The sequence below is a fragment of the Gopherus evgoodei genome, chromosome 3 (assembly GCF_007399415.2).
Source record: "Gopherus evgoodei ecotype Sinaloan lineage chromosome 3, rGopEvg1_v1.p, whole genome shotgun sequence".
Taxonomy (NCBI): domain Eukaryota; kingdom Metazoa; phylum Chordata; order Testudines; family Testudinidae; genus Gopherus; species Gopherus evgoodei.
This window is the reverse complement of record NC_044324.1, coordinates 176,237,082-176,250,927: the sequence shown is the minus strand read 5'-3', so window position 1 is coordinate 176,250,927 and position 13,846 is coordinate 176,237,082. Positions and strand designations below refer to the sequence as shown.

At 35.5% G+C, this 13,846-nt stretch overlaps 1 protein-coding gene across 1 annotated transcript in view; it reads right to left on the bottom strand.

Moving 5' to 3' along the window:
* The window catches only part of GPATCH2 (G-patch domain containing 2), a 191,188-nt gene that overhangs the window by 138,185 nt on the left and 39,157 nt on the right, over positions 1–13,846 (bottom strand). The window lies entirely within an intron of this gene.

Genomic DNA, 13,846 nt, shown 5'->3' with positions numbered 1-13,846 from the left:
CAACGTTAATTTAATAACAGAAAAACAAAAATACTCCCACAGCACAAATCTCCTTATTGTTCCTTCCTCACTGACTCCCTGTTATGCTGCAGTGTCTTAGAACTCCTATATCATCTTCCATCCTGCAAAAGGCTCTGCAAACACTGCCTCCTACCTTCATTTAGAATCCTACTGGGACTCTTCACAGGACTGGGGCATTACACTGTTAGCTCCTTTGTGCAGGGATTTTGTCTCCTTATGTTCGTAAAACACTCTATATTATTAGAAACACAGAAACTAGGTAAGACTGATTTTGAAATTACAAAATGGTAGTATTAATCTAATTTGCTCTTCAAGCACTTTATAAATACAACAGTTATTTTACAGACCTAGATGTTTTCATTTTATTAGTACACCATTATGTGAATAGAAATATGCTAATTAAGGATTAACACATCCAGGATGGCATTTTACTTTCATACCAAATAAATAAATAAATAAATGTCAACTTTTAAAAAGACAGCCTTGAACATATTGATACTATTTTTAGATGAACAGGTAAGACCTGTAATTAATGTCTGATCTTTGCCTAAGAAAACATCTGTGTAATTAGTAAAATTAATTAATTCTAATTCATCCACACAAATGATTTTCTTATCTCTGAAATCAATCATTTCAACACCCAAGATGCTATCAGCTAAACAAATTTTCCAATAAGTGATACAGTAGACCAAGTTCAAATTATGAATGTGTCATTTTTCTTCCCAGTTGTGTCTGAAGTGTTTGCTAACATTCCCCTGTTGTGTCAACATTTTGACATTTAGAGTATAAGCAAAACATGATCAGGTATTATGGAAGTTACAGTATATATCTAGTAGTAATTACATATATTGCCAAGCTTTTCATCCGCAGTTCTTGTAAAAAAAACCAAAAAACTGGGAACTGTTTTAAATAGTAGTAATGGGCTGTGAACGAAGAAAATGTTTTGATTGGAGGATTTTAAAAAAAATAATGTAAAACTACCTTCCCTACAACTTTTTAATATTTATAGAGAAGTGCCATTTCCCTCTCCTCTTTAAATGCCAACATATTGGAGGTTCCACCAGGAAAATGTGCTGAAGAATGAACCTAGAATTTCACACTACAAGTGTTAAATCAGTCATTAGAGGACAATTACAAGATTTCTTAAATGAACCAGCACTTTTTTCAAAACATGTTTTTTCCATCTGAGCTAATTTTAAACATTTTAAAAACATTAAAAAGTGGATGACCATATTTTGGGAGTGGTAAGCACAGGAGAAAATTTTCTATAGTGTTACTGCTGTCTCACTACTGTGAAAGGACAACAAAATGAGGTTTCTGTTTCCTCACTGTGTATGATCACAGCTGGATCCTAATTCAAAGGGGCATTTCTGCTTGTCTGTATTAAAATCCTTTGACTAAAAGCTACATATTTGCTCATTTGCTATAATTGTTTCATTTTTCCTATTTGAATCAAGGAAAAGGTCTGTGGCAAAAATCACCTTATAACCTCGTAAGTGCTTGTTTTATGAATCTGGCCCTTAGTCAAGAAGTTACATTCAAAAGTCTTTTAATCAACTTCTGATCAGAATTTACTGGATTGTATCTAAGTTCAAGTTCAAGGGTATTAAAATGTGTAAAGGAGACTTTGAAAAAATGGCTGGGTTATAGATTTTAACTTCTTAACTAGAAAACTGACTCCAAATAGATTTTCTAATTTACAATGAATCAAAAGAAAAAACATTAGACCATAGCAAAAGTGGCACAAATGTATCAAAAAGCAAATGAATAAACATTTGAGAAGATTTATTATTAGAAATTGTAATAAATTTTGGAAAGATGAATTGATTTTAGTTAAAAGGTATAACTGACAATTTATTGGGCGGGAAGATGCATTATTTTCCAATTGTTATCCACCTACAGTAAAACTGATTTGTGTCCTATTGTATTTTATGGAAAAGGAGAGAGCAACTTTCAGTGATTTAGATTAAATGTATTAATCATAACCAAGCACTGTGAACTATATATCTACTATTAAAGAAGATTTTTGACATTTAATTCTGTAGCAATATTTTGGCTCTGTACCACTCTTCCTAAATCCAATTCCTGCTACAGTTGGCAGATTTCTCCCTTTTAATTTTATGAGGCTTAAAGTAGCATTTAACCACCCATGCGGTAAATAATGCAGGATTAGAAATATTTAGTGTTTTGTTTCCCTTTCAAGAGTACTAATCCATCAAACCCAAAAATATTTTCTTAAAAATTTCTGTATTTTAGTAATATTTAACATTAAATATCATAAAAAACAAAATATTAAATAAAGAATCAGTCCTAATACATTTGTTTCCCTAAACCATTTTCCCCTAAAACCATTGTAATAAAAATGAAATAAAAATCTCACTTAAGTGGTTAAGATAAAGATCAGATAGTGATTAGCTTAAATGCCACTGAGAAAAGCAGAATAAACAACTCACAATTCTTTAACTTTGCTTCTTTATCATGCTGTGAACAAACTATGATTATACTGTCAGACTCTTAAAAATAAGATACTTATTCTAGTCTTCCAAACAAAAAAAATCTTAATGTAGACCAAAATGTATGTTCAGTTTAATACTAAAATTGTTGTCTGACTTTCTGGAAAAATTCAGTTTTTGTTGCAGTCTCATTCTTTTTGTGTTGCTCAGACTAGTGTATTTGCTATAGAAAATCTGTCTTATGATAACCTCTTTCAAGTAATAATTCTTAAACTTATTCTATATACTGTAAATTGTCTTTAATGTTTCACAAACAATTACATATGATTACAGTTTGTTAAAAAAAGCTGAAGCAACACGGTACTTAAAAAACCCCACATTTCTAATTTTCTTTTTTTTAAACTTAACTATAAAGTAACATCTAAAATGACTAGGCTTGAAAGATTAGAGAAAAAATATATATTTTCTTTATGGACTGCACAGAACTCTAATCTGACCTTGTTTCTTTCTTTTCCCTACATTGTCACTCAGTTTCCCCTGTTTATGAAGGCATATCACAAAGTAACATGGGAGAATAAACCATTCTTTAAAAAACAGAATATGACTGTAAAAAATACTAACTTTGAAAGACTCTCAAGTCTTTTGAGGACAAGGTGTAGTACCTGGTACTACTTTTAACTCAGTTGTATTCAATTTCCTATATTTCAAATTAAGTGTCCCTTGAACATTTCACAATAAATTGGAACATATTTGTACAAAGTAGTTTTCTAAGCTTGCCAGTTTCATAATTTGGTTTTACTGTATATCCTATCAATAAATAGTAAGAAAGCTTTAAATGTTATGTAGAAATAAGCAAACCATCTGGATAGTCTAGACATCTGATCTAAAACTATTCCCTTGGAAGGTCATTTTAGAAAAGGTTTTAATATAAACAGGAAGGTTGACATAATGGTTATTAAACAGATGACAGTAAATCAGAAAATAAATGGATGAATACATATTTCTCAAATCTGAGAATTGAAGAAAAGTTAAATTTCCTTGCTCAAATAATTTCCAGAGATGCCATGCCAATGTTACAGCAATACAGATGCTCCCCATTCGAATTTTGCGAAAGTCGGGAACGTATACCCAACAATTATGTGCCAAAAAAAAGCAAACTGAACAGTTTCCGTAAGTGTGGATTTGCGTAAGTCGGGTTAGTGTAACCCAGGGAGAGTCTGTAATGAAAATAACTCAAATTGCTATAACTAAGTTATTCTGATAATTGTAAATGGTGGTTTCAAAGTCAACAACAAAAAAACATTCAGACAAAGAACGAAACAGTTAATCTGCAGAAAAAATAGACTGTTCAGAAGTCAGTTTAAGTCTGTAATTAACTCAAAAGACTCAAATTGCACGGGGCCAAATAGAGCAGTTTTTTTGAACTGCATTACCTATTTGTATTTGTTTTTTAGCGATCCACGGTTACAACATGAGTCTGAAAACTTAATGAAAATTCATATGGTGTCAGTACAGAAAACAATGATATTAATATGTTTTAAAATACATTATTCTGACATTTCAAATGGAAAAACCAATGTATAAAACCAACATACAAATACTATGCTACAAGGATTTTCCACTTTCCAGTGACAAACCTTCAAATCTAGGATTATTAGTTCACTAAGAGTCCTCCATGTAATTACCTTTCCTCTGCATGGTTGCTTATTTATCATATATTCTTTTTAAAAATTACTACATCAGTCTACATAATTCTTTATTCTATCTTGATCTGTGCTATTGTCTAAATATATTGGCTAAATATATTAATATAAATATATTAATATAAAATAATATTCACTTCTGAAACGCCTTCCATCTGAAGATCCCAAATGGTACAACCATTAATCAAATACATCTGTAAGCCAAGGAAGGAAGGAAGGGCCCTATTGAATTCAAGTAAATATCACAGAATCCACTACTGGTAAGCAGAAACTGTTTATCAGCACATACCAACCCTCCACAAAAATATGAAGAACACCATATCCCTGAAGTTGCAGGAAGAATTTCAATAGGCAGAATGGGTTACCAGTGCTGGAATTTGGGCAGGATAGAAAGACTAACACTCCGTATTAGCCACTACCTCAGTTTTACATCTGGTCTGAAAGTTGTCACCTTTTGCAACATAATGTCTCTAAAATGACATGTTGTTATACTGGTTCATTGCTGACTCAGGGTGAAAAATAATGAATCGTCTATCTTACTGCGTTACTGTATGTTCCTTGGAAGTCACCCACACTGTACGCACCCTGACTGAAGCAGCTTAGCTTGTATGATATCCAGAGCCACTGAATAAAGTGGTATGGCAGGTGGCATGGACAGTAATGAAAAGTCCTGAATGCCAATCAAGGCTTGACAAAGACACCCTCTGTGGTCCTGGGAGAGTCACAACTTCTTCCTCTGTTTCTGTAAGATAGGTAGGTCAGTTTTTTACCTAGCTAATACAGGAGTTAAGGATTAGATGTTTGTAAAAAGGGCTCTGAACATTACTCCTGAGGGAATTCTACACCAAAAAATTCAATTCTGCAAAATTCTGCATATTTTATTTGTCAAACTAAACACAACATAATCATACCAACTTCAATTACTTTGATAATTTATTTCAAAATACTTGTCAGCAAGTATGTTTGTAACAATACAGACAACAAAGATTCAAGATTTTTTTGACAAATAGTCCTTACCAGGCATATTAAGACAGAACTTTGTGTAATAATAATTCATTTAAACTACAATACAGAAACATATTTCCTGCATCCCTCAGAAGCAGTGCAAAGGCTTGGTGGAATCTGGAATAATGGAGGAGCTGAGGGAAAGGGAAGGAGTCTCCAAGTGAACCTGGAGGGTTATTGGGGGTGGTTGGAGAAGTATGGAACAGGCTTTTGGGGGGCAGAGATGGGGAAGGATTGTTAAGGAGTTGGGGAGCCTCCCCCATGCAGACCCTGGCTGACTCCTTGCCTCTCCCATACAGTCAGGCACATCTGCCCCTGTCCCCATGTCTCCCTGTAGCCCTCCTCTCCCCTACACCTCCCTCCTCATGTGGTCCCATAGCACCCTCCCATTCAGCCCCTTGCTCAATACTATCACCTCACTAGCTCCTGTGCCCCCACCTCAATCTGACCCCCCTCCAACCCTTCTGAAGGCCACTTGGTGTGACCCCCAGCAGCCCTGTGCTGTCTGTCACACGTCTCCTCACCTGGCCGCGCTATGAGAAAAGCAGCCTCTCACCTCTCCCCTCATCTTGGGCTGTTTGCTCCCACTTGGAGCCAGCTACCTTCTCTTCTGGCACCACAGCATCCCCTGGTGGGCAAAAGGTGTAATTGCAGTGCCTCCAGCAGAATGTATATTCAGCTGTGGGGTGGGATCTGCAGGGGACATGAATACTGCGCGTGTGGAATAGCAGAGAATTTCCCCAGGCGTAGAATATGAAAAAGGCTACATAAGGCCCATGTTTCATCATTATACATTTGCATTACTGTTTAAAAATTTCTGGTGGAGCGATCTCAATCCTGAAATCCTTTGTCATGAAGAAGTCCCATGGACTTCAATTACTTCCATGAATAAAGACTGCAAACTTGGGTTCAGTGACCGAATCCCAGACAAGTCAGTACTAAGTAAGTTAAAGATTAGTTTCAGCCTTAAGGGTGACCTGTATTTTAAAAAATTAAACAACATAAAGAACTACTGTACATGCCAAATGCAAAAAGTTAACAGGATGCAGCGTTGTTGTAGCTATGTTGGTCCAAAAGTTGACACAATGATTATACTCAGGAGAAAGACAAAGTGGGTGAGGTAATATCTTTAATTGGACCAACTTCTGTTGGTGAGAGAGACAAGATTTTGAGCTTACACCGAGCTGTTTTTCAGGTTAGCAGGGGGATTTGGCTCAAAGAATTTTAAACATGCCAAGAAAAAAAGTATCTACTCTGAGGGGGCAGTCAATTTTCATTTGCTTCGGTGTTTGGGAAACAATATTTAATTTTATATATAAAACAAACACACACACACACACACTTTATTTGGAAGCCATGTTTAAGTCTGAATTTCACAACTTGTTTCCTAGGTCCTTCCTCTCCATTTAGGCTTATAGGATGAAATTTTCAGTGGGCCTGAAAATTAGATCTACAAGTTTGTGGGTGCAAAATGGATGCACTTGTAAATGTTTGCAGGCTCAGTTAAGGACATGCACTGAATATCTGACCCTTAATATATCATTTAGCTTTCTTTACATCTGAATAACTAAGGTTACCCCCCCCCCAAAGAATTATAGTAGAAGAGCATTTACCTCATTTTATCTCCTGCATACTATTTTGTAGCATGCGTGTATTGAACACACATTAAAAACAGTGTATAATAAAAATATACTGTAATATATGTACAAAAGCAAAAATATAAAACGGATATCGCTTTAAATCACAATCCAAATTATGAAACATTCTGATTCCCAGTTTGGATATCACGGCAACACATCTAAGGCTCCTTTTTATAAAAGAACATCTGAAGCACATGACATCTAATCAAATCAAGAAAAAAGTATCAGTAGCTCAGCTGCTAGTACAGGTCTGGAAAACAAAAAGGAAATGCATAGGAAGACCATACTGTAATAAAATCCTTGGAGTTCTACACAGTATTATGAGTATGGAAAGCATGTGTTTCAACAGGCCTTGTCTAGATTTGGCATTTTAGCCACTAGTGGCTCTATACCAGTGCATAACTCCACAGCAGATAGCCTAATACAATAGAACCTCAGAGTTAAGAACACCAGAGTTATGAATTGACCAGTTAACCACACACCTCATTTGGAACCAGAAGTACGCAATTAGGCAGTAGCGAGAGACAGAGAGAGAGACACACACAGACACACACACACACAAAAGCAAATGCAATACAGTACTCTGTTAAACTACTGAAAAAATAAAGAAAAAGCAGCATTTTTCTTCTGCACAGTAAAGTTTCAAAGCTGTATTAAATCGATGTTCAGTTGTAAAGTTTTGAAAGAACCATAATGTTTTGTTCAAAATTATGAATATTTCAGAGTTATGAATGTCCTCCATTCCCAAAGTGTTCGCAACTCTGAGGTTCTACTGTATCACCCTAAGCCATTATTTGTTCCATGCAGCTTATCACTGCTTGAAACCAGGGTAAACCTGCACCAAACAAATCACAGTTTATATTGGCTTTGCCTATACAGTTTTGTGGTTTGCCCCAGATCAGGTACACTGGTGGCTGGCTACTGATAATTATAGTCAAAAAAAATACTTAGTGTACATAATGCCAAAGTTGAAAGTGTGTTCTCTTAGGTTCTAAGGCTTATAGCTGAGATAAAAATTGATTAACAGAAGAGCACCCTCTATTTCTTTAGTGGATTAGAAATCTAATACAGCACCAATACAAGGTAACCATATAGCCATTTTACAGGGGTTGCCAGTTTTCCTCAAAACTGAGGTGGGATTAAGAAAATATACTCAAGAACATACGATATCACCAGCCTCTTGGGAAACAGACTTGCGTTTTACAGAAAAAGTTCAAGTGCCAGTGGGATAGGTTAGTACTGCCAGAGATACTCCATAACACCAATGGGGTGTGGACAATTGGCCAGATGTGCCCAAGGACCCTCCCCTTTCTACAATCTATCACATGTGGAAATAACTTCCCATCAGCAATTGTAAGGAGCACTGAAGCATGCTTCCTCCCAGAGAAGCCCACGATAGGCCCAAAAAGAATGACTCAATAACATCTTTTCTCAGTCACTAGAGCATTATATCTTTAACATTTCACAGGAACAAAACCAAAGTGCAATTAAGTTCTTTACCAAGGGCAAATAAGTTTCCCCATCTGTAAAATAGACCTAAGACAGAGATCAAATGGTCTTCCCAGCATCACAAAATAAGTCAGTAGCAGTTTTTGGAACAGAACTCCTAGTTCTTAGTCCCCATGTACTAAAGATTAGAGCACACTAGTTTTCTATGTAAAATCCTCCAATTGACTTTCAATTGAAAATTTAGCTCATGACTAATATGTTCTTGTTACATGCTACTTTAACTTGTTTCGCCTCTTACGGATCTCGAGCTTTTCTGATATCGGGTATCTGAAGGCAAACAGGAAGATAGTGAGTTCTACAGGCCATCAGATAATGCTACCAGCAACTTAAAAAGGCAGAAAGCTAAAGCTGAAGCATTTTAGGAAGTGAACTACTTGTAAGGTTTCTCTGCTTTACCAACAAAAGAATAAATGACTTCTTCTACAATGTCAATGTCTAAATGAGGCTCTGGGAAATAATCTGAGAATTTAAGCCCTTTTTGATACTGTACTAGAAGAGATTTTAAATGAGTTTCCAACATGGCATTAATATTAGGCTCCTAGAAGAAAGTTAGTGTTTAATATTTTAAATAGTAAATGATTTGATAATTACTTCAACAATTGAACTTTAACCAGAATATCCAATATGAACTTCACCTGCTGTACAAAACTGATGATTTTAGTAATTGGTATTATGCAGTTGTGCTTAGAAATATATTTTTGTATCTTAATCAGTGCTGCATGGAAAGGCCTACCTGCAATTACATGGTAATATAGAGTCGTTATCTCTATAAAATAGCAACTAACTGACATGTTAGTCAGACTTACTTTTTGTTAAGCACCAATTGCACTAGGTGTTTTATTGGCATGTTTAAAGACACTGTCCACATCCTGAGCTTACAATCTAGGTAGACACCACACAAAATATAAGAAAGGGGGAAAAGGCAACCTGGCATAATACCAAGAAAAAGTAAAAAAGTCTTTTTATGTAAACTTTACATATTATTCTTCCTTTGCCTTCTGTAATCACAATACATTCCCAGACCCATGAGCGAGAGAAACCAGATTATGATTTCACTGTTGCAGACTTCAGTATACAAAATAACTTTAGAATACATAAGTGGTAGGGAAAATTAAAATTCAACCAGACCCAAGCTTTATGCAAATGAGTTAAATGTATATAGTACATTTTAAAAGTTTCATAAGTGACCACTATTTCAATTTATTTAAGAGTTAGGTCTCCATTGGTTAAATGGACTGACTCAGAAGCAGTAATGGTTTGTGGTGACCATGGAGGAAATTGAGTAGAAGAACATGTTCCATGCATCATTAAATACCCTTTGGTGCTGCATTAAAAGTCAGTTGAGAAATGTGTTACTTTAACTGCCTTTAACTTTATGATTTTTCACTGTATTTTGGAATTGATTTAAACAAAAATTAGTGTTTGTTAGCAAACTGAATTTGGTATCCGATTTTTGTGGCTATTGTTTGGCTCATGAATTATGACCTCAGGGGAGCAGAGAAAGGGTAAAGTACTACTTCTGCTTGTTTGCAGGATCACTGGCACAAAAAAAGGCCATTGTCTCCCTCAGACATGACTAGTAAGGGTCAAGGTGGGTGAAGGAAGCCAAGTGACAGAAGATGGAGAGATTTTTTTTAAGCTTTCAGACCTACCATAGTGTATCTAAAACTCAAGCTACTTAAGAGGACCGCCTCCTACATTTTAATCAGTAAAGTTACAACCAATTCTTATTCTGACACTGTACTTTAAACCTACCTGCTTACTATTTGAATGCAGCTTGTGTATCAGTTTGAGAACAATGGATCTATGGGATACAAGGAACCATTATAATTAAAGTTAATTTTATGATGGGTCAACTAAGCTGTTATTAACACAGATTAGAAAAAAAATCTTTAATAGTATTCTATTGGGCTCTCATGATGACAGTCAGAAATGATACCTAAGTAATAGCTCAGCTATGTCAATGAAAGTGAATGCTTTAAGGAAAATGCATTTCAGAATTTATTCATGGTGACAGGTGCATTTTATTTTGTTAAATATACTTCTCGTTTGAGAAAAATGGGTACAGTTCTCTTTTAATCATGACACCTACTACTAGATTCTCTCTCTCAAAACCTTCTCTTCAGACTTACAACCCTCAATCTTTTTTGTTCTTTAACTGAATTTTTTAATACCCAAATGTATGTTGTAAGGAAATATTCTTTTGGATAACAGACCCCGTTATAGTTCTATCACCATTTCACACAATTTTCAAGTTATTTTAACCAGAAACGTATCTTTAGAAATCTCTAAAGAAATTCTATCAGTTCTTCAATTACAGAAACATTAGGAACAGAAGTACTTAAGTTTGCTCTCATAAAAATTCTCACAGCAAACAATAAAAAGTGTGCAAATATTCCTGACCCAACCCCACATAGAAGAGTCCCTCAAAATCATGAAATGGCACGCAAGAGATGTGGGCCTCTCCAAAGCTGAGCTGGAGGATTTTTCTCTGAGCGCACATCATCTCAAGGCTTCTGCTAAGATTTTCTGAGAAACCTGTGTCCTACTTGGACCATATTTTAAAAGAGAAAAGCAAAGAAACCAAAGGAAATTGAAGCAGAAGTGCTCTTCAACCAGATCTTGAAGAAACACACCTCTCAAATTTAGCTTTCCTCATTTATTGTGTCTCCTGAACAATAAAGACAAGACCAGATAAGAAATAATGATGTTATGGCTATATTCAAAAAAGCTTAAATACCATAGCAGGATTCAGCCAAAAACAAACAGACTAACAGTAGCATAGCAGCAATTCTGAGTGAGCTCAGGGCCAGAAATAGGCTTAACTTAGTATCAATTTCAGGACCAGGGACTAGGGCTAGCGAGGAAGATATGGCAGAGCCCACAGGAAGTGCAGCTTGTATAGGTCAACTCTTTTTACAGTTTAGTCTACTGCTGTCATTTCCCAGATGCCACACCAGAAAGAAAGCAGAGTTAGCAAGAGGCACAATCATACTTACAGAACTCAAAGCTCATCACAATTACTTCACTTTTCAGGGAATAGGCTATATCTGAAGCCAAGGGCCAAGAGCAGGAGCATTGATATTTTAACATTCATACTCATTTCACTAGAAAACTTGCACACAAAATGATGAAGATATTATATTAACACAATGAGCACCAAGATGAGCAAAAACATTTGAAAAGCTTTATTTCCCCCAACAGTAAGAACTGTCATTTTCTAGTACCTTTAGTTCATAGTACCTGTTTTTTTTCCCAATCAATTAAGCCTTTTACTGACATATTAGTAAGAGAAACTAAAAATTAGACATCTGGAATTGACTGAACAAAAACATACCATTTTGATCCAGTTAAGGAAAACACGATCCACCTATTAGTATGATAGCAAAAATATGTAATTGAATAAAGAGAAGCAGAATTTGGATTCACAATTCTAATAAATGTGTATGTCAGACTCATTTCAGTTCTTAACAAAATGATGCAATATCTTTGATAACTTGATGGGGATCCGAGAGATAGTACCATATGTGATGATATAGCTAGACATAGTACCCTGAAAACCTGTAGTATTAAAGAATTAATATCAATGACTTGGATAATTGAGTAAAGAGAGTGCTTATAACATTTGCAGATGACACCAAGTTGGGAGGGGTTGAAAGCACCTGAGTACAGGATTAGAAGTCAAAAAGACCTTGATAAATTAGAGAATTAGTCTGAAATCAACAAGATGAAATTCAATAAAAACATGTAAAGTACTATACTTAGGAAGGAAAAATCAAATGCGCAACTACAAAAAGGAGAGTAACTGGCTAGCACTGCTGAAAAGCATCTGGGGATTAGAATGGATCACCAAATGAATATGAGTCAACAATGCGATGCAGTTGCCAAAAAAGACTAATGCCATTCTGGGATGTATTAACAGGACGCAAGACAGAGGAGGTAATTGTCCCCGCTCAAGTCGGCATTGTTGAGACCTCAGCTGGAGTACTATATCCAGTTCTGTAAAAGCAGCAAGGAGTCCTGTGGCACCTTATAGACTAACAGACGTTTTGGAGCATGCATCCGATGAAGTGGGTATTCACTTTGCTGCTTTTGCTGCTTTGCTTTGCTGCTTTTACAGATCCAGACTAACATGGCTACCCCTCTGATACTTGATATCCAATTCTGGATGTCATACTTTAGAAAAGATGTGAATTAATTAGAGAGAGTCCAAAAAAGGGCAATAAAAACGATAAAAGGTGTAGAAAACCTGAGGAAAGAAGAAAGGTTACAAAAACTGGACATGTTTAGTCTTGAGAACAGAAAACTGAGGGGGGGGACCTGTGAACAGTCTTCAAATATGTTAACAGCTGTTATAAAGAGGATGGTGATCGATTATTCCCCATATATATTGAAGGTAGGCCAAGAAGTAATGGGCTTAATTTATAGCAAGAGAGATTTAGGTTAGATATGAGAAAAAACTTACTAACTATCAAGGTAGTTAAACTCTGGAATAAGCTTCTAAGGGAGGTTGTGGAATCCCCATCACTGGAGGTTTTTAAGAACAGTTGGACAAACACTTGTCAGAGATGGTCTAGGTTTACTTGGTCCTGTCTCAGTGCAAGTTGCTGAACTTGATGACCTCTCAAGTCCCTTCCAGACCTGTAGTACTATAGAATCATAGAAATATCACTCAGACTCACTATATTTGAATTTAATATAAGAATGCCATGCATTGATATAATGGACACATTAAAAAATGTGATCAGAGTAAGAAAAATCTAAGTATGCCAACTTCCACTGAACTCAGCGGATTTTTACGTAGTACACCTAAAAAAAATCTACTATCAAACGCTGATATGTAGCATGAGTTACAAAAAATAGGCTTATGCTATTTTTACATGTTTTGGAATTAAAACATGCCTCGTACAAACATGAAGCACTTTAAGTAAAAGATTTAGCATACAGAAAAATTACAGATATTTATAATCCTTAAAAAAAAAAGAACTATGTTAAAAATGTTGAGGCTGCAAAGTAAAGCATTCAAATCATGAAATGCCAAATTTAAGGCTAAAAGAACAGGAGTACTTGTGGCACCTTAGAGACTAACAAATTTATTTGAGCATAAGCTTTCGTGAGCTACAGCTCACTTCTTTGGATGCACAGAACGGAACACAGAGACAGGAGATATTTATACATACAGAGAACATGAAAAGGTGGAAGTATGCATACCAACAGGAAGTTGTCGCTACCTCTTTGTGTTTACATATTATAATATAGTAATTTAATCAGATGAGCATAAACTATTTTTCCAATAGGACCCATGCTTATTCAGTGTGCAGGTTGGACAATGCGTAGTGAATAGCAGCAGTTTAATGTTTATATTTATTCTCACTGTTCAATATATGATGCAGAATATCAAAAACTAGATTTTGGCATCACTGAATGAACCAGACATAAGAGTCAGATCATTAAAGAAGTGATTAGGTTCACAAAAAGCAGTACACTAATGAGAGAAACAGAGAGACTGTTTACA